We start from the raw sequence: 25,624 nt of genomic DNA on the forward strand, positions 1-25,624 counted from the left end.
AAATTTAATCAGTGGTTGAGAAGAACTGTCAGACTCTCTGTCTCTGTGTCTCCCTTTCTTGCTGAAACACACACAGACACATACACAAACACATTGACACGAGACCCTAATGATATCATTATTGGTTAAATACCAATACTTCTTTGTGGTTATCATTCTAATATTACTAAAACATTTCAATAAATGGATAGAAGCGGCTATGTTTCAATTAATTCTGTAAGAATGTATGTTCTTCCTACCAAAACCAGACAAAAATTAATCTTAACGAAGAAAATGTTCATGCTAGTCTCAGGGGCAGTGACCTGAAAAATCCACAGGAGAAGATAGCACTGATGCTTTCTCTAATTGGGAGAATACAAAACAAAATCAAAAAAAAAAAAAAAAAAAAGAAAAGAAAGAAATTAAGAAAGAAAGCAAAAAGAAAACACAAAACAATCGGATACAGTTCAAAACACATATCAACACATATCTCAAAGTGGTGAACATTCTCAATAGTTGTTTAAAGTATTAGGAGAAATTCTCATAAAACGGTGATTAGAACTAAGTTTTAAATACTAGACTGTTTTCTGGAGGATGGAGGAGGGAGGTAGGAAGATTAGTGTAGGAGCTTGGTATGTGAGAGGCAAAGTAAGGGAACATCCCTGGATGGAATGGAGTGCATATTATGGAGACCAGTTAGAAACAAGGTTGGAAAAGAAGTTAGAGCTAGCTGCTTAACCACAGCCAACACTGATTTTTGTCACACTTACTATGTGACTGGAAATAGGACAGTGTGGAATTCCACAGATGAATTGTAAATGAATGGATTAACTGACTGATGGGCAGGCAGGTAAATACATTTATTTCAGAGGCAATAGGTAGTCTCGGATGGTGAGAAGATAAAATTTTAGGATTGCAGAGTGCCATAAACCTGACAGCTTTTCAGAAATCAAATTAGATGAAGTTTAAGTATCCTAAATCAAGTCAGATACAAAGAGTACCTTCATGAAAACCAAAGGTGAACCAGATACTACATTTGTAAAATGATCCTCACCTTCCTGTTTTTCTTTTTTCACTTTTATACCTGCATAGATTTGTTCTCTCTGTTGTTTGAAGAGCAAGTGGTACAGGTAAACTAGGCAACACACAAGTACATGAATGATGGTCAAATAATACGATGGTACCATTATTATTCCATGGTTTTTAACATTTAGCACCATAAGAGTCTACAGATCATAGAGAATAGATTTCCTAACACACCCAGTCTCTGAAATATGCTAAACATTTGAAGTTATTTCTCTCTTTAATCTTTTTGACAATTATTGAAAATTCTAAATAATTTAGGAAAAACTCCTACACCAGGATTTATAATTGTAAAATATTTGAAGAGTTAAGTAACTACCCACATTAACTCATTCATTGCCTCTACCGCCTACTTGTTATTAGCTTCATTATTACTATTTTCAATTTATCTGAAATTCACAATTTTAAACTCTTAGATATCTTCTGAGTTCTTCTAAGCTTTATGTCTGCATCTTCCCTCTTTAGATCATTTGATTTATTCTACATGAGGTCCATTAACAATCATTACCCTTAAAAGCTACTTTCCCAAAGATAGTTTAAAGTGGTTATAGTCTACAAAATTATATTTTTGTCAATATAATTAAGATTTCCATGATTTGTCTGTAATTGTCTCAAGAATATTGAAATGTGATATGTGGTTGGACACAATGAGGAACTATCAGCCCAGAATCATCTAAAAATACTGTTCCTAGTACCAATAGATTTATTAATTTATAATGTATCATATGCTCAATGAGCCCAGTATTTGATTTATATAGTTCTTCTACAGACTTATTTCACTAGAATTTGTAATTGGTTTGTCTATACATTGTAGACATAACAAGCATATGCTTTCCCCCTATCACAAAGATTCGTAGTCATAGATTCTTTAAAGTCTTAATCACAGCATTTCTCATCCTAAATCTACTTGCTTGTGAAATCTCTCTTATTGGGGCCCTTTGAATTTCTGTCCTCACTTGGACCAGTTCCATTACAGTTCTGCCTACATTCTCCCCTTCTTAGTTGTTTATTTCCTGTACTGCTAGTTTAAGCGCACAGTGCTTTCAAAGGCTTTTCTCAGGTCATCGTTGAAGCTATAAGTCAATTTGCAAAGGTCATATCTCTTAGTGAATAAACACACGTAAAAACATTTGCAGAAATGGTCACACTGACCCAAGTATTTCTACCTGATAGACAACCATGAATGGGAAGAAACTCATGGTGTAGGAGGGCTTCATAAACATGTCTTCCCACAAATTTTATAAACTCAAATAGTTACCAACACTTTTGGAGGGGAAGCATTCTGCATGTCCTCAGCACAGTGGACATTATTCAGATTAAGTACTTTTCTCAATCCTAAAGGCATAAGATTTCATCTCATTGTACTACTGTACTTTCTTCTGCTCAGTGTCGGGATATATTTCTCATTTGTGTGTCTGTTTCTTCTACATGTGGAATCCTACTCATCCTCAAAGATCTTGACCAGATGATACATCTGCAATGAAGTCTTTCCAATCTCTTACGCAAAATGATTGTTCTTTCCTGGTAGCCAAAAAATGCTGTAAATTTTCTTCTTAACCAGAAATAACTCTTTCACTTCCTTCCTTCCTTTCTCCTCCCACTCCCTCTCTCTCTCTCTGTATGTGTCTATTTGTGTGTGTGTCACCCATTCCTATTCCTTCATATCTTATTTCACTGTTGCCTTGCAGAGAGTTGGCACATATTTTTATTTGGTTGAATGGGTGAATGATAATATCGTAGGTTTCCTCTTGCCCTAGTGATCTATGTTCCTATGATTTCATTGATCTGAGCCTTGTACACAAGTAGCATATTTTTAAAAAATCTTAATTATGCTCACCAATTCAATACTCATTACTCACATGTATATTGAGAATGAGTTCGGTCATTAGGAAAATCCCAAGGATGATCATTGAAACAACAAAAAAAGAAAATGATGGCAAAGTAGAGACAGTGCTCCCAATACATCATCTTCAAACACTCATTGGGAGAGAAGTGGTTTTCTGCTCCAGCAGCAAACTCTGTGATCACAGGATTTCAAATCCAGTGATTAGTCCCCAGAAGGCCATCTGCTAATGAAACAAGAACAAAAAAACGTATTTCAAAAAAAAAAAAAGTGAAGACACTTAATTATCCCTCAGCCTACTTTCTTGAATTACATCATGAACGGTAAATGGTCACCAGAGGATTACTGAGGCAAAGGAACCTGCACCTACATAGGTGCATAGGAGTGGCTGCTGTCCATGGTCCCCAAATGCTAATGTTTCTTGATTCTCCAAGTGGAAGGAGACAAATAAACTCTATCTACCCTCGTCCAACATTAATGAGATTCTGTGTCTTTTAATTATGTATTTATTTAAATCATTAATTATTTTATAATAAACAGATCTGAGTTATGTCACACAATTTACAAAGGTTGTATTAGATTTTTGGGGGGCAAATCCTTTATTGTTTTGACAATTGAAGACTTTTTTTTCTCAATAGATCATGGGGATGAAGGCATCTGTAACTATCTTCTTGCTCAAGAAATCATATTTAAGGAAAAGAGTGTATTGATTAGATATAAGGACTATAAGCTTTAGATGGACGAATACCTGAATGTGAATCCCAGTGATCTCACTAAGACTACGTGACGTGTGCAGGACACAGAGATGTTACGCTCTTGGACACTTATGATGATAAGGCTTATTTTTAGAAAAAGGTAAGACATTGAATGTGCATGTTCTATAATAACCAATCGAGTAAGTATGTCAGAATAGTAACTAACAGATTTTGGACTCTTACTAGTTTCTAGGGCTCCTTCAAAGTATTAATTCTCACAGAGAATCCATTAAAATTCTATTAAAATCTCCGCTTTACAGTAAATAAAGTGCTTTGCTTAAAATCTAAATTCTATTAAGTGTCAGAATGATCATTGGACCCAGGCAATCTGACTCCAAACTCTCTGTTCTTCAGCACTGTACCATGCATGTAAGCCATCTTTCATAAGACATGTACACACTAAACTGTGAGAAAACACTGCATATGTAGAAATTGGGGCAAGCGGCCACTGAAATTGAGATGAAATGTGAGGGTAGAAAAAGAGAATTTAGTCATCTTGATAAAATAAAAAGTCTTTTCTCTCATTCCAAAATGGTAAAAATTTTAATGTAACGATCTGTTAATTGGCTCTCTTAAAAACAGTGATGTCAGGCTGAATAATTAGAAGCAATTTAAGGCACATATTAGCCATCAATTAATCCCATGTAATGTAAAAGTTGTTCATGCTGAGATATCTATGCAAGCATTCTGAGATAACTATGCCGATGATATTAAATCGGTTGATAAAGTGGGAAAGGATTTAAATCTTAAACACAAGCATTATAGACATCTGCACCATGCTTAGTTCTTTCATTTATTCTTGTGGGCATTTATTAGTTTTTCTAAACAATATCAAGCTTCTAGACCTCGTAAAAAGCCCACACGCTATACTTAAAGATTAAGTTAGTAAAATGCCTATAATTAATACTGTTCACCTGTATCATTGAACAGTCATCAGTGAATATAGTTCACATGTCAGCAATTAGTTAATCATTTTCTAACTAAAATTACATAATATACAAGATAAAAATAAATGGTATACACTTTATATTAATAATAATTATTGATATCATAAAATCAATTCCCATTATTATATGTTCTCTTTCCAAGCTTGAAGGAAACTAAATCAGTTTAGATAGGTTTTAAATAAAATAGCCAATTCAACAAAGAACTTGCAAGAAATACTACTTTGTGCATTTTCATATGATAATACTCCTGCAGGTAGAAATAATTGACTAGAACTCTGGAAAGAGGTTAAAAACGTATTAGGGGCCCCTGAAGTCTAGCAAGTCAACCCAAATGATCCTGGGCTTTTTGCGTGAATACTAAAAACAGATTGAACTAAACAGTCTGTAACAGTTTATCATTTTTCTGTATTCTCCTGAAACATAGAAGTGGGGTTTGGAGCAGAGAGACAGACATTTGGGCAGGAAACAGAGGCTCAATTATCCATTAACCTCTACAAAATGCCTGCAACATTTCAATACCTGAATGTGATCAAACATGGAAAGCCTGAGCAACACACCTGGAACTCAGGGAGCATTCCCAAAACAGTGCCTACTTTCCTTATTGTTGTATCATCAGAATTCAAAGCCCGAGATGCTCTAGCTCACTTAGCCTCAGTTGTTTTCTGTCACATGTAGAATAAAATCCAACATCCAATGATGGCACATGTGACCCTGTGTGACCTCCCCTCCTACTACCTCTCTGACTGTTGTTTTTTTTTTCCGCTCTCCCTTTTGATCATCATGGGCAAACCTCACCTCTTGCTGTCCCCACACACACTACACATGCCACACACATGTCTGTGGAAGAATGCAGCATTTACACATGCACCTGGTCCCCTCCATATTTTCCTCTGGGCTCTGCTCAAATGTCACTTCCTCAGGGAAAAAATATTGAGCATCTGTATTAAGGACCTGCCATCCCATTATTCCTCAATTCCCTTCATAGCACTTCTTGAATCCACTGTAGTAACCACTAACATACTTTTTAACATACCCCCCCAAAAAAACCTCATAAATTCGATGAATAAGAGAGGCTAAGAAAAAGAAAGTGTCATTAATTTATCACTGATACTTACAAAGGATTTGTGCCCACGATCATACACCTATGAAAAGAACAACTGCCTCTTAGGCCTCTGATTCTCAGTTCTGCTCTTCCTCAGCAGAGAAATGCAGATGTCTTAACGTTTTCCCACTTCCAACCTTTGTCCAGTGTCAATGTCTGGCCCAGGTGAGGCCTTGCAATGTTCCAAATACAAGTGTTTCATCTACTGAAACCATTACTACGATCATCAACAATTCACAATCTTTAAACAGGCTGTCAGTTCTTCTCAATCACTAATTTCACAGAAACGCCAGCAGGCTCCTTGAAGACTGCTTTTCACAAGCATTGAACTTCTGAAATATACTGAGAGTGTCCTACCTGGGGACACAACTGACCCCACTTGATGAAGGAGTCAATGAGAATGGGCAGATTCCAGATTAAAGGGAGAAGAGCTTTCTGACTCCGATGAGCCAGACTGAGGAGGATAATAATCAAACATCCGTGTGAAGCTCAAAATAAAAACATGATTTCATTACAGAAAATATTTAAAGCTATTTCCAAAACAAGAAATGTGAAAAAAAAATTCAATATTTATACATAAGATGTCTTAGTGAATTTACACTTGAAATTTATGGAATTTTATTAACCAATTTCACTTTTATAATTTTAATTTAAAAATATTACCACTTTTACACATTAAGAATTAATTACCAATCCATCAATGTCATTAATTTTGCAATACTCAAAATCAAACCACTTTTCTAATTAGATCCCTACCATATTCCATTCTAGTCTGAAATATTAAATTAAAAAAAAAAACACTGACATTGAAGGAAATGTACATTTCTAGCAATATTCCTCGTACAAATGTATGTCCACATGCACCATCTGACACAAGCTGAAATGCTCCAGCCAAATGTCCATCAACAGAGAATATAAATGGTCACATGTTACACAATGAAAAATTAGAATACAAGAAACTGAATGAACCACAGTTAAAAAACAGCAATGCCACTGAATGTCAGAAATCGATCATGTGCTAAATAACCTAGACATCAAGGAATGTATAAAGGGTTACTTTGTTAATAATTGTCCCAAAACTAGAAATGGTTAAATTGTGAGAAGTTACACTGGTTGATTTTGAAAAGAAGGAAGCCAAGGGGAGATTCTAGGTGCCAGCAATTTCCATTTTTTGACCTGACTCGCATTTACATAGGTGGTCTTCTGGGGATAAATCACTGAGCTGTACACTTACATTTTCTATGTTTTCTACAATGTATTATACTTTGGTGTTTTAAAAGTTCGTGAAATGATAACAGTAAGGATTTTCTTGAAAATTAGGAATGTGGAAAAGAAGACCATTTTGTCAATTATTTCTTTTGCTTGCCTTCCCTCCAGCACTGTCTACCTGACTTAAGAGGCCTCCGACTGCTCAGGGTCCCCTTGTTGACATGACTATCTTAGCAGCCACCTTCTCAAATTAGTCTCTTCCTTGAGATTGTCCCTTTTTAATGTGGCCTCTCTTGAATGACAGCATTGATGAACTCATCTGTGGAGTGTGTGGATGGCTTCACCTCTTATCTCTTCCATGTGATATGCACAGAAACTTTATAGACAGTTCACTAACCCACATTAAAAGGTAAGAACTCTATGTCCTTCAAAACAAAACAACAAAAAACTGATAAAGCTTTGTGAAGATGTAGTTGGGGGAATATTAGAAAGGAAGAAATACGAGACAACCAGGGGAATTGGAAAGAATGAAGAGCAAATCTTTCCTTTGAATATATCCCAATCATTGCATCTCCATAAAGACACAGAAAAACTAAATGATCTCTAATACCCCTTGCTCACTCTACAACACTACGATTTATTTTCTTGTATCCCATGGAAAGAGGGCTTTAGCTCACAACTACATCTGCACATGTCCAGAGGAATTCCAGGTAGAAGCCGGGATTCTCACCTCCAAGCTCTAAGGAGCTTTGTCTCGGTGATACTCGCTTGCAGTCCTTGATTAAAGGTCTGTGCTGGTGCTATTGATGATGGTGGTCAGGGAGCTCAGAAGAGAGGCCAACATGAGCTACAGCATCAGTCCTCGCTGTCCTGGGAATGGAAAAGGCATATTGGTTATGATGTTTTTATCAACACCTTTCTGCCTGGCCCACCTACAGACTGCCCTTCGATGCTGTCCCAGAATCAATGTTTTCTCACAATTGGGCACCAGTTCCAGCTCCAGCATTTTGTAGACATAGGGCATCCAACTTCGTGTAACAGTGTACATACCTTCATGATATACGACCAGACCACCTTCTCTGAGAAGAGGAGTCAGCGATCAGAGCCGAACAGGCCCCACCTGCAATCAGTAAACACAGAGTAAGTTGTAGGTTCAACAAGACAATGGCATTTGTCCCAGTCTTGGAGAGTTAACTTTGAATGATTGATCACTATAGAATACTCATGCCATGAGTCTGTCCCATCTATGCCCCGAAAACTATCCATAACTGTCTCATATCCAACATGTAGCTACCCCGGCCCTGACCAAAGGGCAGAGTCTGCTTGGGCTGAGGTCAGCTAGTGCTTTAGAGCAAACAGAGAGGGAGCCGATCCCATTCCTCAGATAAACAGCAAGGAAATAAGTTCTCCCAGGAACACAGGCCTCCAGAAAGAAAACACTCACTCACCCAGGAAGTCAGTCCATTGAACAGTCACATTTCACCCAGGATTATTCTCCCACAAGTAAGAGGTGTCTTTTGTGATGGACAGTAAGGATTCCTGCGTCAATATAATGATGTCTCATTTCTCTGGAAGTTTCATAAAACCTTGATGTTGTTTTAATAAATGAAATTATCAAAATAAATATCAAATAGTGATGAATAAGCATACAGAACACTAAGCACATCCAATTATTTTCATTTAAAAATTATCTTCTATATTTTTATCCAGTGGTGCCCCAGGGATTCGCCCAATGATAATCAGCAGCATAGATTGGCTAAAAAGGATTCTAATTTCTTCCCTTTAAAATAAAAAAGGTTGACTTTTAGAAACATTTTCAACACTACTGCTTACTCCCAACTGACAAAGACAAAGTAATTCAAACATGCTGATTCCAAAGCAGTCAAATTTGTCTGAATTCTAAACCTGCCTCAGAGCATCCAAGGCTCCCCAGTGTTTGTTCATGACCTCCTCAGTCAGCGAAATCATCGAGCTGCCACCAGAGGTCACCCACCCGAATTTGCCCAATTCTACCTCATCTTCTCATGCCCTCTGCCTTACTCTGAGCCACTCTCCACAAGAGCACACACAAATGCAAACGTCTATGAGATACAAGCGGGGGGCATAAAAGAATTAGATGAACAGAGTATCAAATAGCCACAGATTCCTGCCTCTGAATTCCTGCAGGGCTTGTTCATTTACGTGGAAATTCGGTTTTACTTCTACATGGAACTTATTTTTCATTAAAATTGTTTAATACATGTTCAAACACTCTTCGGAATGATAAATGTAGAGAAAAGGGATGTGGATCTTGCCTGTGTACAGGACACAGCTGGGAATATCTGGTGTCACGACGAGTAACTCGGGCAGCAGCTCGTAAACACGTACGAGGAAAGTGGCCTTCACTTGACACTTGTCCTTGTCAGATAGGCATCTCTGCTCAGTAACCTACCAGGAAAACACAACATACTCAAGAAACTACTAGAGAAACATTTCAAAGAGTTTGAGTGTCTCCTAGTAGAGTTTAATCATACATGAGAAATGGAGTCATGCCTGCTGGGGAGAAATGTGCTTATAAGTAAATTCAGGACTTAAATCCCAAATTCTTTTATGTCATTATCTGACTTCTGTGATTCTCAGGGTTCTCATCTCTAAAAGAGAGAGGTGTTCTTCAAGTCACTGGTGTAATATTCATAAGTTTTCAACTTTCTCACACAGAACACAGGAGTGTGTGCACACACACAGATACACACACACCAGATTCTAATAGTATTATAGAAAAATAATAAAATTACAATGGATACACCAATTCAATAGTATTGAAATATTTCCATCAAGTAGAAATGAACTTATCTGCCATTCATTCCATGGGAATCCTTTCAACTTAATGCCACGACCAGGCTAAGTTTAAGCATCCGAAAGGAGTGTTATAAGCCACTCTTACGAGCATGGAAGTTATAAAACCATAGAAGTAGAAAGCATATATTCTGCCTTCAATTTAAAAAGCAAAAGCAACCCCAATTCAATAAAACAATTAGTGTAGAGTACAAGAAAACCTTCCGAGTTACTAGAAGTAGCCAGTGCTTTCAAAATAATACTGGAAAACAGAGCCATGGGAGAGGCTGATGGTTACATTTTTATAAAGTAAGATTTAAACTAAATGTTAAAGAAAGTACATTCTTTTGTCTCAGGTGGTGGTTGATCCATTCTAGTGAGGTTTTTATATGGGTGGGAAAGTGACAAAATCTGCTTGACAGAAATGGAGGGTGTACTTGAAGATAAGTGATAAATTAGGATGGAGAAGAAAGTGAGCTGGATGCTTTGTCACTAGAGATAAGATTAGTGTGTTGAACACTTGATAGGAGACTAGAAGCAGGAGCCTTGGAATTCAATTCCACCTTAGAGCCCGCAAACAAATCTGTGGTTGGATGACAAAAAGATAGACAGCCAGACTGACGGATAGGCTGATGAACAGATGGATTGGATATCGAACAAATTTTCTTGGTTGTTGAAGAGGATATGTTTTCAAGGTTTATGTGTTACACATCTAATAGCTTTCTCTGAAGCTGAAAAAAGCAGCAGAGAAAGTCGCTAAACCAAGACAGTTTCTATATGACAATCAGATATACCTGCTTCAACAGCACCATAAGTTTCATCTTGCATTTTCTCTTCCGCATCTAAATTGATTTGTTCCTCTGTACTGTTCAGAAGGGCCCAGCACAGGTGACCCAGCTGCACAGAGACCAGAGACAAGTCAGTTAGTCATGGGGACTATTTAAGTTATATGATGACACACTTGTGTATGGTGTTTTGCAACAAATCAAATGGCACTGAATAGTGCAGAATACAAACAAAAGTTTCTTATCACACACACTCACCTAACACACTGAGCATTTTCAATTATTTTTGTTTCTAATTCTCATATTAAATTCAAACTCTAAATAACTGGCTTGAAATCTCTCTCTCCCTCTGCATTGATATTCCATTAATGTTGAAGACTTTGGGCACATAAAATGTACCTTCACATTGTCTGTATCACCCGTTTCTCTTTAGCTCCATCATTATTGTTTAGTGTGCCTAGTGCTCACATTTATAACTTGTAAAATTTCCTCTTAAGCCCTAATTCTGGATTTATTATGTTTAGATATATCTATATGTTTGTACTATTTGTGAAGTCTGATAATTGATAACCAAATACATGTCTTCTCCATCACACCTCCCAAATTCTGTCAGTGCTTCATTTCCATTTTATTTTTATTTTATAATAATATTTTTGTACTTCCATTATTTTAAACTGTTGTGTAGAATTTCATTTTTTCTATAAAAATAATTTCATTTTCATGCTTTCTGTGTATGTTTATCTAACATTCTATTTGCTATTATCATTGCATATCTTTTCTTCCCATAAGAGTTCCAAGACAAGTGATTGGATGCAGTGAAGAAATATCACCTCTGGCCTTTCTAAGGAAATGGTTTCACGTATCACATTTAAAAACAATTAATCTGGCACATGCTCAAAATTATGGCTCATCTTAACTGGCCACGTACTTGGTCCATGAATTTCTTCTTTGTGTGTATATTACTAGAATTTGTAATTGGTATTGTCACATACCACAATCGTAACAGACACATCCTGCACCTTCTCACATAGATTCATAATCACAGCTTCTGCAGTTTCTTCAGCTTAGCATTTTTTACTCTAACTCCACTTACTTCAGGAAAACTCTCTGCTTCATGCTCTTTGAATCTGTGTTCAGACTTGAACCAGGTGCCCTTTAGTCCCGCTAAAACCCCTCATCCTGGAATTTCTCTTTACTGCACTGCTGCAGTAGGTCCATAACCCTATTTGTGACTTTATCTAAAATAACTTATTTACACTTTATTTCGAAAGGCTATGTTTAGCAGTGTATTAATGATACATAAACACAAATTAAACAAATTGTCTCACTGTGACGTCATAGAATGCTTTTTCCTGTATAATTGGATTAAAAAGTGTGTGTGTGTGTGTGTGTGTGTGTGTATTTCTATAGGTATGAGTGGGAAATATATATATTTGAAAACTATGTAAATTTTCTAGTTTTCTGTCATTCAACACGCAATATTTAATATGAATGTCTAGTTACGAATTCTATTAATGTGTATTTCTGAAAAAGCACTCTGAACACCATCTTCTTCAGTTTCTCCATCCACACAAAATCTGCTGCCAACTCTTCCAAGAAATATGTGAATAGTCTTTGCTTCTAAATTTGATTGGTAAGTGTAAAATAAATAAATAATACATACATACATACATACATACATACATACATACATACTATCCATGCTATAATGCATCAACAATAATAGTATATAAACAGTATTTTTTCTTAAAATAATACAATTATTAATAGCTGGGCTGCTATTGTGCTTCCCCACATGTTGCTATTGTTGAAATGTTCCAGTGTACGTGTATTAAGACTTTGACTCTGCTTGGCATATATGACAATGCGTACATGTGCATTCTTTTCCAAAAGTGATATTAATAATATTATAGTATTCTGCCAGTGAGTTTCGCCTTAAATATATCGTGATCATTTTTCAAAGTAAATACTATATTTCACTCGTATTTTTGAATCGATACATAGTACTCTACGTTCTAATGTCTGTTTATTTCTCTAGTGATGTTTCTCTCATTATTTTATTAGAAACCAATCTGGACATAAATTATAGACATACATTATGTATATAATATGTACATATATAATTTATATTTAAATTTATATCAATATATAGAATTCAACATATTTACATATATTATAGTATACATATTTATATACACACTATATTGATAATGCAGGATATGTATAAATTTACTAATGTGCATTTTCATACTTGGACAAGGAATCTGATATAGGAGGCATGCAGCAGTAAGATTGTAGACTTGCTGGATATGAGACTTTTAATACTCTCACCAACAACTTGGAAGAATTGCTCAGTTCCTGACATTCTCATCAACCCTGCTTATTATTCATATTAAATATTTTGCCAACCTAAAAATCATACACATGCACATCACTGTTTTAATTCTCTTTCTCTTACTATCTCTGTGCCACCGTTCATGAAATAGAAGGAATACTACTTGCCCCAAATCAGATCCAGCTCAGATGGCAGCTCTGTTGTGAAGTCTTTCTCAGTCCCTTAGGCAACACATATTATTCTCTTCCTGGTATCCTATCATGAAGATGTAGATTTACCTCCAAAATGCACTGTGGAGTTATTTGAGTAGAACACCCATTCCCTAATTCTGTATTTATTAATACACTGGAGCTCTACAATACTTGGTGCAAGTTATCGTTCAGCCGAATAACTAGGTGATAATCTCTTTGCTTTCTTCTAGCTCTAGCCAAGCAAAGAATTCATCATCCTTGGACTTATTCACTAGTTAATAGTATTAGCAGGCACAGAAACTTACTTTAAAAAAAAATACATCCTTTGCTCATTACTCACATGTACAACAGGAATGAGTTTAGAGACCAGGGAACATTCCAGGACAGCTGGGATAAACACCAAAATGCAACGATGGCCACGTACAGGGAGATAGTACACTCCACAGATGAAATCAGGACAGTCACTGGAGGGCAGACAATCTCCTGTGTCGTAGGTGAACTCTGAGATCCTATGACTATGGCCAACCACAGCTCAATGAGTAGAGTCCAGAAGGCCTCCTGCAAAGGAAAGACCAAAAGCTGACTTTTGGAAAAGATGAGAAATTCAGTCCACTAATTCTTAATTATCATTCCATCTGCATGCTTGAATAAGAACAAAAAAAAACAAATGCCTAAACTTGACCTTAACATGACCCAAGCACAGAGAGCTGTAAATATCTGTTGGTTCAAGAAAGGAGAGGAGTGGAGCTCAGGGATGCTCTCCATGATCCTGAAGTAGCATCTCACCATTGAGTCCCAGATTTTGGACACTGACACAGGATGAAGTTTTCCATGAGTTTTATTCGAGAAATAGATTTCTAGTCATGCTATCGAATTGAGAAAAATAAACAGACTATTAATTATGTTATAAAATATACAGACCTGAGACTAGCTCATTTTAACTGTTTTATTAAACTTCTGAAAAAAATGTTAAATCATTAATTATTTTTCTCAGAGAAACTTTTGGAAGTGGAAACATGTATCTGTATTTGCTGCTCAAGATATTCTCTTTAAATAAAACAAAATCACATAGACATCAAGAATGAGCTTTGAATGAGGAACACTGGCGTCTGAATCCTAATGATCTCTTTACAACTCTAAGTAACATGGGCAAGGAACAGAGATAATAAACTCAGCACACGTGTTCCTCATCTGAAAATTACCACCATAAGAGCAACTTAGGATTAAATACACATGATCCACAATAATTGTTGTGATATGCATGTATCACAATAGCCCTCAGCACATATTAAATATTCGTGTACTAAGCCTTCTTCAAAGCACTTCACTTATTTTATATGATTCTGACAGTGGACCCATAACTTAGTACACATTTTATTATCATCTGATGGATAGTCAAGTCATATGTGAATGATTACGATGATGTTAAGTGGCAGAGCCAGAAAGATACTCCAAAATCTGCATTTTTCTGCATTCTGCCATAGACACACATAATATCTCATAAAAAGATAGACAACGTGTATACGTGTGTGCACTGTATATTTACACACTTAAAATAGAATCAGGAATCGTTTCTGACTGCAACTAAAATTGAGATAATATTTTGTTGTACAAATCAGCAAAGATGCATTTGCTGCCATAGCGAAATAAACATTCACATTCTCACTCTGGCAGAGATAATGGTTTCCATTTTTCACTTACCTGTTTGTTGCCAACTATACGATGGCTGGCAGTATTGCCATAAAGTCTACAGGTCCCAGGAATCCCAGGACCTATAAATAAAAATGAAAGAGATGCACACTACTAGCAAAACACTCAACAGGGATCAGGGCCCACATGAACAGAGAAATAGAGTCGTAATTGCTCAAGGCAACATCATCTGTGATAGCCACAGCCTGTAACATCCAGATGTCCACCCACATCAGAGTGGACACCTTCTGACATACGACTAGTGTGGAACACCATACAGAAAAAGAAAAGGAAATGAATACTTGCTTCACTCAAAACATAGGTGAATCTCAAAAAATATATATGAGCAAAATAAAGCACTTAGGAGTACATGTTGAATTATTTTGATGGTAACAATCCAAACCAGGGGAACTCTGGACTGCAGTGATAGTAGTCATGGTGCTTATCCTCAGAAAGAAGTGGATTGGAGAGCCACATTTTTCTGCGGGTGATTTCATTCTCTTGACAAGACTAATGGTTACATGGTGCTCATTTTGTGACACATTATTGACTGTACATTTACATTTTACATACTTTTGGTAGGTTTTGGTGTTTTGATTTAAAAATTAAATGCTTTACAAATTGGCATGATAACATAGGACTTGTTGGAAAATTGTGAAGGAGAAGAAGAAGAAGAAGAAGAAGAAGAAGAAGAAGAAGAAGAAGAAGAAGAAGAAGAAGAAGAAGAAGAAGAAGAAGAAGAAGAAGAAGAAGAAGAAGAAGAAGAAGAAGAAGAAGAAGAAGAAGAAGAAGAAGAAGGAGAAGAAGGAGAAGAAGGAGAAGAAGGAGAAGAAGGAGAAGAAGGAGAAGAAGAAGTACTACGTCCTTTCAGTCTGTTTCTTTATAGTTCACTGACCTCAGGTCTCCTGGGCTGCTCAGGGCCCACTGGACAGAATCTTTCTCCATATCAACTCTGAGAGTTCGTCCATTCTGAGTCTGTTTTGCTTTTTATATGACTAATGTCTCAATGAATGCAAGTGATAAACTCTGTGGTAATATATGGATGCCTTAATCTGATATTTCTTTCGTGTGATGTGAGGTGAAACTTTTTGAGACCATGCATTAACATGTCAGAAGAGGTACAATTCTTATATTCCATAAACAAACTGATAGACTGTCATCAGGATGACACTGGAGACTGGTACGGTGTAAAGAGGAAGAAATAAGAATCAGAGCTTTCATAATTATGAGTACAAAACTATGTTTGTCATAGCTGTGGCCTCAATTTTTATATCTAAGAAAAAGAAAGTCGAATTCAATGTCCACTAATGTCCTTCCCTCAATTTAGAACTCTATGATTAATTTCACTGGAAAAGATAAGGAGCCCTAGTTCCATGATATATCTTCACTTTGCATAGAAAGTTCAGGCTGAAACCGATGTTCCCAAACCTTCATGTTAAGCACTCATAATTCCATGCCCGTGGCTAAACCTTATAGTTAAAGAAAATGGTTTAAAATTTTCAATTACAGTTGCATACAACATTACATTTGTTTCAGATGGAGAAACTAGGGATTAAATATTTGTATACCTTACAAAGTAATCACCCAGATAAGTCTAGGAAACACCTGACACCATACAGTTTGACAATATTTATTGACTCTATTCACTATGCTGCACTTTACATTTGGATGCTGTCATTTCAAAATGTCCTCTTGTATCAGGTATCAACTGGTGATAGACTCTCATTCATCACTAACTCACAACATCAGGGGCACCACGTACATCATGAGTACTGCACAATGTCAGATTCTCATATCTGAACTTGACCGAAAAAGAAGAAGCCACGAAAGCAACATTTTTTTATACAACACATATAAGCGAAGAGTTATTGAACAACTGGCCTTCATTCTAAAGAAGGTGCTTCAGTCAGGGTGTCAGATAGAACTAGGAGGACACAGGACAACTGGCAGTGCATTGCTGGTTGCTGCTCATGAATTCTTCAGGAAGCTTTGTTCAATGTAAATGAGGGACTAGAGTGTATGTAGGGGGTTGGAAATGATGAGCCATCCTTCAGGGTGGAAGAAAGATGGCAAAAGAGAAAAGCACAGAGGGAATAAGACAAATTATCTTTTCATACTTTTCTCTCACTTATGGGAAACTGAATGAGCTACAATTATTAAACTTTAAAAAAAAATAATGATTGAATTTCCACAGTACCTTCCATGGACTGATCTGCTGGGTGGACCTTAATTTCTCTCTTTTTTTTATTATTTTTTATTTTTATGTAGGCAATCCTGTGGACACACTTCTTTGGGTGGACTTTTGCTTTTCCTAAATGGAAATGCATGAAGAAAGATCTAGAGAAATTCATTCCCAATACAGACAGCTTTAGACATCTTGCTGGTAACAGACCAGAGGGTCTGTTTTATTCTCAGTTCAATCAGTTGATCCCATTACTCGCCGATTTTCCAGAAGTGTCATCTGAGTCAAAGCTGGGATTCAGGAAGATCATGGAGTTTAATGTGCACTTAAAACACCTACCAGATTGATTATGTCATACAAACTTCTATTTAGATGAGACCATACTGAAAGTATCAGAGCCTAGTAGGTGAGACCATTGGTGCTGATGTCTGATGACCTGGGTTCAAATTTTACATAGAAGTCACACGAACCTGAGAAATTCATGTTGGCCTTTGTCCTCAATTCTCTTTATTGTCATTCAAATTTTAACAAAGCCAACATATAGTATTTTGTGAGGCTAAAATGATTAATACGAGTAAATACTTAGCATAGAGAAATATTCCTTCCTAAGTGATCTATAAGTATTTAATTGTGTAATATCTGGAAGAATAAGCTGCATACTTGGTGGTGGTTGGATGCACAGAGGCACTGGGATTGGGATCACTGCAGTGCAGTAAAGAGTGTTTCTCTTCATCCTTCATGTGGATGTGGTGCTCTACAGCTCACGGAGAGTATCTGTTATCATCTCCTGTGATCCCACATCTGCCCCATGGGCTGAGCAGAGTAGAGGCTGAGGCTTATTATGCTTGAGGGTAAGACATTCAGAGAGGTTAAGTACATATTGCAGGGTCACAGTAGTGATTTGAGATTGATCTGGGACTGGAAAAGTTCCCCCAAAAGAACAGGGACCCCAGAACAACTGTGACCTCTAGATCACATTCCATGCACTTTCTCAAACTCTCCTACACCAAACTTATAGAAGGCACAGTGGGTGTCCTGTAGCAGATGTCTGAGATAAGAACATCAATGCAAGATACTATGAGGGAGCTTGGTGAGTGTACATGAGTGACTTTCCTTCCAGATTATCCTCACATTATCACCTGTCTAGAGGTGATATAATTAATAAATATAATGTAACAACACCAAATGACTAGTGCTCTTCTTCTTTCCCAAGATGACTTAGAGCCTCGAACATTCAAAACCTACCCCCACATGACAGCTGTGCAGCAATCAATTCCCCTGTAACTGACAGATCCTGCTGTCATGTCAGACAATTGACAGAAATAGCAGTTAATGTGAAGGAACTGAGGGAGTAACCACATGGGCTGGTTCTTTGGAAGTTTAATGAATTAAATCAGCAACCTCCCCTGTCTCCTTGACTATCGTTCAGAGCAATTACCTATTCTGCCTGGAGTGAGGCCCGGCAACAAATGGGCAGTGATTGCACTCTGTCTGAATGTGTGCATCTTCCCTGCTCATCCAACCCTCACCAAAGTTTATTTTCTATTCTACAGACTCCTTGTCTGTCTCTAAACTCTGGAGTCAGGAGACAGAGTCTCATCTCTTGGGAGGACATTTAAATAGACAAATCCTATTACACCTATCCCAGGTCACTCCCAGAGGATCCCCAAGGCCTCCTCCCCTCTGTTCCCAAATGTCCATTCCACTAGCCAGATGGCAAGATCCATTCTCAACACTTGCTCAGGCAAAACTCAAACAGCCAGTGTTCTCTCTACATGAGCACTATCAAAGCCCTACCATGAAATCCCACTTTGTCTCCTAAAAATGCCCGGATCCAAAATTGCTGGTATTGGTCTCAGATTTGGCATTTATTTTCAGAAGCGTTGGGCCTGTGTAATCCCTTTCTCTTAACATCCATTGTTTGGGTGGCATCGAGACTCTTAATCAGATGAACAACTCAGGGTGTGTTCACTCTATAACAAGCACTTGTACATGTACAAGACTGATCTTATTTTCATTTTAAGTAGTCAATAGAAAATCAAAGAAGGCAACTGAGCCTAACATTTTCTTTGTGAAATACCATATTGTTTTTGGCATTTTTTCTTATTCTTTCTAAATGCTTACTTTATATTTTTTAATGTGTATAATTTGATAGCTTCTTATAAATATAAACACATCTTTCCAACAAATTAATGATCGAATTTCCACAGTACCTTCCATGGACTGATCTGTTGGTTGAACCTTGATTTTTCTTATGGAGGCAACCTTGTGGACACACTTCCCTGGGTAGATTTTTGCTTTTCCTATATGGAAATTCATGAAGAAAGATCATGAGAAATACATTCCCAATACAGACAGCTTTCGACATCTTGCTGATAACAGACCAGAGGGAAATTAGGAATAATTTATTCTCAGTTCAATCAGTTGATCCCATTACTCACCAATTTCCCAGAAGTGTCATCTGAGTCAAAGCTGGGATTTGTGCACTTGGAATATCTATCAGATTGATTATGTGACACACGATCAACCCACATTGACGCCCAGATGTAGAAAAATAAAGATGCCACTTTATTTTTCTACTTGCCAGTCTATAGCCCCAAGAAGTACCCAGTGTTCTGACAGTGACCACCATGTTGAAGGTTTCTCTCTTTTTAATGTTATATACATGAAAATATCCAGAGGAAACTCTTGTGTCTCAGTGGATATTATTACTGAATATTATATGAATTTTTCCTGTGTAGTTAGTGAAGCTAAAGATTGTTATTTGAATTGTGATATCTGTACATCACATTGTAAGTACACGGCCAGTAAATTCACTCCCTCTACATTTGCATACAGTGGAGCATTTCCCGTGGTGTTTACTCAGAATGATGCTGCCGTGAGTGACTGTGTACAGGCCTCCGGGGGACAAGAGCACCCCTGTCTCATTCTTGTGATTGGACATAAGTGGTAGGAGTAGGATTGCTGTGACATAGGTACAGATAACTGTAAAGCACAGTGGAGAAAAATTACCAAAGTGGCTGAACTCATATACATTCCCATAGCAACATGAAACAGGTCTAGTTCTTCCACATCCTCACCAGCCCTGGCTGGTGTTTTTCTGTTCTCTGTAGGTGTAAGAGTGAAATGTTGTAATTTAATATGCATTTTACTAATCACTGGTGTGGTTGAGTGTATTTTCAGACACTTGCCCTGTTGAACTTGCTGGATTTTCTTTGATTTATGATGTGCTAAAGTAGGGAGCCAGCAGATCGTCTCTCTCAGCAGCCCACGCCTTTCTGTGAAGCCCTGCCTGTTCTCTGAGAGACTATAGTCCTTCATGAGAGAGCCAAATCCTGTTCTCAGAGATCCCATATCTCTGTCCCAGAGTCCCCCATGGAACATAGAGAGAACAATGTCCCTGCTTTAAGGATATCTCCATATTTCTCAAGAGAGAATTACCTCCCTATTCTCAAAAATAGCACTATCTCTCAAAGCACCCCAAAGATTCTTCAATAACTAGGTAATTCAGGTCTCAAACCAAAGCCATCATTATTTTATAATCCTACATCTATCACAATCTCTCAAGTTTACTTCTATTATCCAAGTATCTGCCCCATTTAGAAGAGATTATTGAAACTGTGAGCTAGGCAAAAAAGCAGTACTAAGTAGAAAATGCATAAAAGACACAGAGTGGAAATTTGACTGATATATGGCAATTGACCTGTTCAATCCTTGAGTGTACCCTTATTATATGCAAATTATGGTTTCAATATTAGGCTTATTATTTAACTGTATATATTCATTAAGTTTCTCAATTAAATAATCAATTACTGACTAGTAGAAAATATTGAAATTCATATCTTTACAAACAACCACTATAAATCATTAAGTAATTTTCCTTAGTTTACTTTTTCTTGCCATTTGCTGGTGTTTGTTTTGAGGGTGGCTATCAATGTTCAGTCCAGACACTCCATGGGAAAAGGCACAACGGGGAGCAGATTCTGCCGAGTACTGAGGCTCTATAGCCCATCTGTACAGAAAATGGCAAGAGGGTGGCATATGAGGCTCATAACTAAGTGGTACCTTGAGTTCTTTTTGTTGTCCCTTGGATGTGTACCTCATGGGCCTTCAGCACTTCTTGGGCACGTACTCATAATGCCATATAATACCACTAAGAATCTTACTTATTTTCATCAGATCTGGGATCCATGCTAAGGGGTGACCGAGAACTGACAGGGTTTGTTCATGTGTCTCAAGTGATGTCCACCGAATCTCAGAATTTGTAAACTGACAAAAAGCACTTGAGCTTCTTATGTGCTTGTGTCACCAATGACTATGACAAAATCTGTGACATGGTGCATCAATATAGCCCTACGCGATGTGACCACTAAGCTACTTTCTCACGTGAACAGTATTTAGGTTCTCTATAGACTCAAGAAGTCCCAGGCAAATGTGCCGATGCTGGGAATCCTTTGCACGGTAATAAAGATTTCATGGCTGAGAAATAAGGATGGGTCAGTAGCCCAGAGCACTAGCACTGAGACTCCATGCATTGCACCATCTTGACTGTTCTACTTAGGGGCTCATGAACCTGAGCATATTCTCCTCTGTGCCTCTATTTCTCCACCAGGAAATAAAGATAGAAATCAAAACCAGACATACATCTTTTTGGAAGTGCTGAAGTATTTAATGTATTAGATTGTGTGGTATAAATACTAAGGAAAGTTAATTATTGGTGAAATGCATAAACTTAGATCTCACAACTTAAAATGACTCAGATATGCACTCAAGATCAGAGAGTCCAAATTCCCAGGCCATTGTTCTATGACAGACGTCTGTTTGGTCTAAAGACAACTACTTTACTTTAATCTAATCCCAGTTTTAAGAAACCAGATAAAAGTGTCAAAAATGCTGTTGGTGAGGTCACCCCACACGTAACTGGAGAATTTTTCTCTACTAAGATCCAGTTGCCTAACTCATGATCAAGAGCTACATGTGCAAATAAGATGAACACCAGATTTATGAATAAGGGGCATTATCTATTAAAATGTCTTTTATTCTCAAAAATGTGAATCAATATCATGTCATGTATTTTCCTCCTCATAAATACAAACACTTCAAAAATGAGACAGATGCCTCATTATAGAATGAGCTCTAGAAGAAGAGTCAGATCTGAATCAATCATGTGGTATGATAAATCATTATTAATGGAGACACCTTCTTTGTCAAAGCTGCAATTCTATGTGAAAAATTAGGTAATTATCCATTTATGTGAATTTTTCTCCTTGCATGTGTACATTTTCCTCTATATGGAACCAAATTTCTATATACTTGATTATCTATTAGCTCCCATCAGTTCATTTATCTATTTCTCTATCTATAATGGCATATCGAAAGATTTGTTATTAATTGGATACTTAAGTGCAAAAAGAACAACAACACTACATTTTCAACATTCTTACCTCTGGTGAGGTCAATAGGTTGCATGACAACATAAAAATTGTTATCTCTGTAAAATCAGAAATTTGGACAACACTAACAGTATAAAAGTAAATGTGTTTTTCCCTTCACAAACTGAAATCTACATACACATTTTATGATAGGATTTGGAAAACTAGAAACCTGAGTGGAAGCAATGTTTCCCAAATATAAGGAATACAGTAAATACTTCAGGATCAGAGAGGACACATTAAAAACAATGTTAGGACCCCTTCATTGTGTGAAATGCCTCCCTACCCATCTCCACAGTTTTGGAGTCACTTCAAGTTCTGAAATTAATAATTCTCATAAGTTTCGACAAGGTGAAAATGGCATCGAATAGACAGTCCATATTTCCCAATAAATATCTGTATGAGAAGTGAGGGTGCTGAAAGTAATAGAAAATGATATATTTATAACTTTACATGACAAATACTAGAAAGAAAATTAAAATGATAAATTATTTTGAGAAAAAGGAATTGGCTCATTTGAAGGGATAGCACTCAACAGGCCATGTGAACACACAGCTGCAGCTGCAAAGAACGTTCCCCGTCTGAGGAGTGAAATCAAGAACTTGTCTCCCTGCTATGTGCTTTCACACACTCAGCACAGAAAGTGGCAGTTAGGACCAGGAACAAGACACATATCAGCACAGAGCCATTGTGACAGAGCATGACATGACTTTCAGTGTGACTTCTCAATCCACACTGTGGGGTCCGGCTGCTGGTTTACAGAGTGAATGTTTCATTTTAAACACTGACTCTCATTCCACATATTACTATTCTCTTTGTTTGAATACAAGATCTATAGGGCAAAATGACCTGCGTCCAATACAGTCAACAGTAAAAATGTCAAAGTAAAAGGATCAAAGTAAACTCATTGAATAAAACCAAGCTTCTGTTATTGATTTGATGTATCATCATCACACATTCCTACCATTTCTGTGCCACAAAACATTTCACAGACAAATAAAATCAAATGTGTTCTGCAGTGCATAAATTAAAACAAAAAGCATTATTTTTTTCTCGGTTTGAAGAAACCGCATTTCTATGAAGACAATTGTCAACTATGCAAGTCCTTCTCCCCATCTCTAAATATACAGGTGTCTCCACTATGTTAAAGTAGAATGTTCTTAGGAAACCTTCCCAAAGCCCAGACAATGTAAAGCAAAGAAGCAATTACCTGAAGATGCATCTTGCTAACGGATGCACAGACTCCACGGAGATTAAGCACAGACGATCACAGACACAGTTCCAAGTGAAGCCGGCTTGATGCTGAGATGCGAATGTGATTCTTGAGGAAGGAGCTTGTTGGAGCAACTCTTGCTGCTCAGGGTACCACTGCCTCTGGAGCCAGTCCTGCAGAATACACTCTGAACACTACTAGAGTTTTCACTTTTCTTTAAAAAATCAAAAATTCTCTCTGGATTTTATTTGTTCAAAGAGGTACCAATGTAAGTCTTTCATAAATGTGAAGGGGCTTAAAGCAACCTTTTCAATAGTAGAGTATGCCTATATCGACATATACTTAATGATTTTATAAATAGATAAATTCAGGTAATCTCTCAAATATAGGCTTAAAATGTGGGCCTTATTCATATCTCAACACTAATACACATTATTATGACCTCTTTATGAAAAAAAAAAAACTATGGAAAGGGATGTGACCAATTTCCAAAGATGTGTGTTTTCCAAAATTTTTGCCTGAATTAACACACACACAAGAAAAAAAACTACAAAAATGACCACACGTTGTGTGCACCTCCAAGGAGGACAGTGCTGAAAAGTGAGAAGTAGGAATCATGACAAATCCAGTCAAGAGTCCTCATGCTCCTTGTGACCCAGCAGGCTCTGTGACAAGCGAGGGCAGACTGAGAACTGTGGGAAAGAGAAGAGAGAATCTTGCAAAGGGCACTAAATCAATCTCAAACTACTGCCAAGAAGTCAGAGCCACAGATTCAGGATAAACCAAAATACTTGCTAAGACGATGAGAGCATGGAAAGTAGAGAAGTTCCTTTACTGCAGGTGTGATTTAAAGCAAGTAAGATTTAAGGAGCAGAGTGGTATCGGTGAAAATTGTGGAGTGGGGAAAACTAAGGGGCATCCCACCAGACAGCAATGAATAGACTCAAAATGGTCAGAATCAAATATTTTAGAACTCTCGAAGTTAACCGAAAGTTCACAGGAACCATGGAAAATTTAATCAAGAAATACAAGATGAATCTCAGTGAGTATCATCACTTGGGCCCATCTTCTGCTTCCCAACTTAGTGGTGCCTTGAAGAAAGCTGAGCACACTCTGGAACAGGTAACTGCTGCAGAGGGGGCAGAAAGAACCCGATTCCTCAGGAAGTGTGGTTGTGTATGCTGACATGCACTGTCTGGAATTGCTTTTTTTCACCTTCCCTGGATTTTTGCCCATAATATCTAAGGGCAAAACTGTATATTACCAGCAGACTAAAGGAGTAACAGTTGAGGTAAACGAAATAGTTACCTAAAGCCTTTGGAGGAAAAAAAAAAAACTATACAGTAATTCAGGGAAATGGATTCAAGAAAAGTGGCTGAATTTCAATAGAGATGGTGAGCTCATTAGAGTGTCACTCTCTCTCAGCCCCATGCCCTGCTCAGCATTCCACACATGCCTTGAAATCTAAAAGCCAACAATCAGGAGTGGCTCCATAGTGTAGTGGTAATCATGTCTGCTTCACACGCAGAAGGTCCTGGGTTTGCACCCCAGGTGGAGCCACGGACCATATCCCAGGTGCACCAGGCCCCGGGTGCACACCGTGAGCATGTGGGAGGAGACACTTTGACTTCAGAGGTCCAGTTCTTAAGGGGAAATGGCAACATCCATAGGTCAAGGGTAGAAGTTGGGTGACGGGGGGAATTAAAAAGGGGAGAGGAATAAAAACCTAAAAGCCAACATTCACAGTGAAACCAGAAAACTCACAGCCCCACGAGGGAGCAGGCCAGGCTCAGATCCCACAGACTACCAATTTAAGATGATTATCATTATTTGATCTGTTCCAGAACCTATGGAAGACCCTACATGCTTGAATGTCTGTTTTGGCCTGACTTGGAGCTTGCGCAAAACAAAAAGTTTATTCCTGGGCATGTATGTCAAAACAATAACAAGCATTTGTTTCTCCACAGTTACCTGAGGTGATAGGTAGGAGCTGGAGCAAACAATAGACTGAAAAAAGGAAAATGCTCTTTCCTAATGTGCCAGCTACCTCACAACCTACTTTTAG

The 25,624-nt window shown here is 37.5% G+C and overlaps 1 long non-coding RNA gene and 1 other non-coding gene across 2 annotated transcripts; one reads left to right on the plus strand and one right to left on the minus strand.

Annotated features, from left to right (window-relative positions):
- Positions 1-6,160: 6,160 nt before the first annotated feature.
- Positions 6,161-8,504, minus strand: LOC111735529. Its single transcript, XR_002778827.1, has 4 exons — positions 8,367-8,504; positions 7,969-8,038; positions 7,649-7,788; positions 6,161-6,197 (listed from the first exon to the last, which is right to left on the minus strand). It is a non-coding gene; the product is annotated as an uncharacterized LOC111735529 (long non-coding RNA).
- A 16,541-nt stretch (positions 8,505-25,045) lies between these two features.
- TRNAV-CAC lies at positions 25,046-25,119 on the plus strand. Its single transcript has one exon. It is a non-coding gene; the product is annotated as a tRNA-Val (tRNA).
- Positions 25,120-25,624: the final 505 nt, after the last annotated feature.

This window comes from Pteropus vampyrus, unplaced genomic scaffold (assembly GCF_000151845.1).
Source record: "Pteropus vampyrus isolate Shadow unplaced genomic scaffold, Pvam_2.0 Scaffold1000002911, whole genome shotgun sequence".
NCBI lineage: Eukaryota > Metazoa > Chordata > Mammalia > Chiroptera > Pteropodidae > Pteropus > Pteropus vampyrus.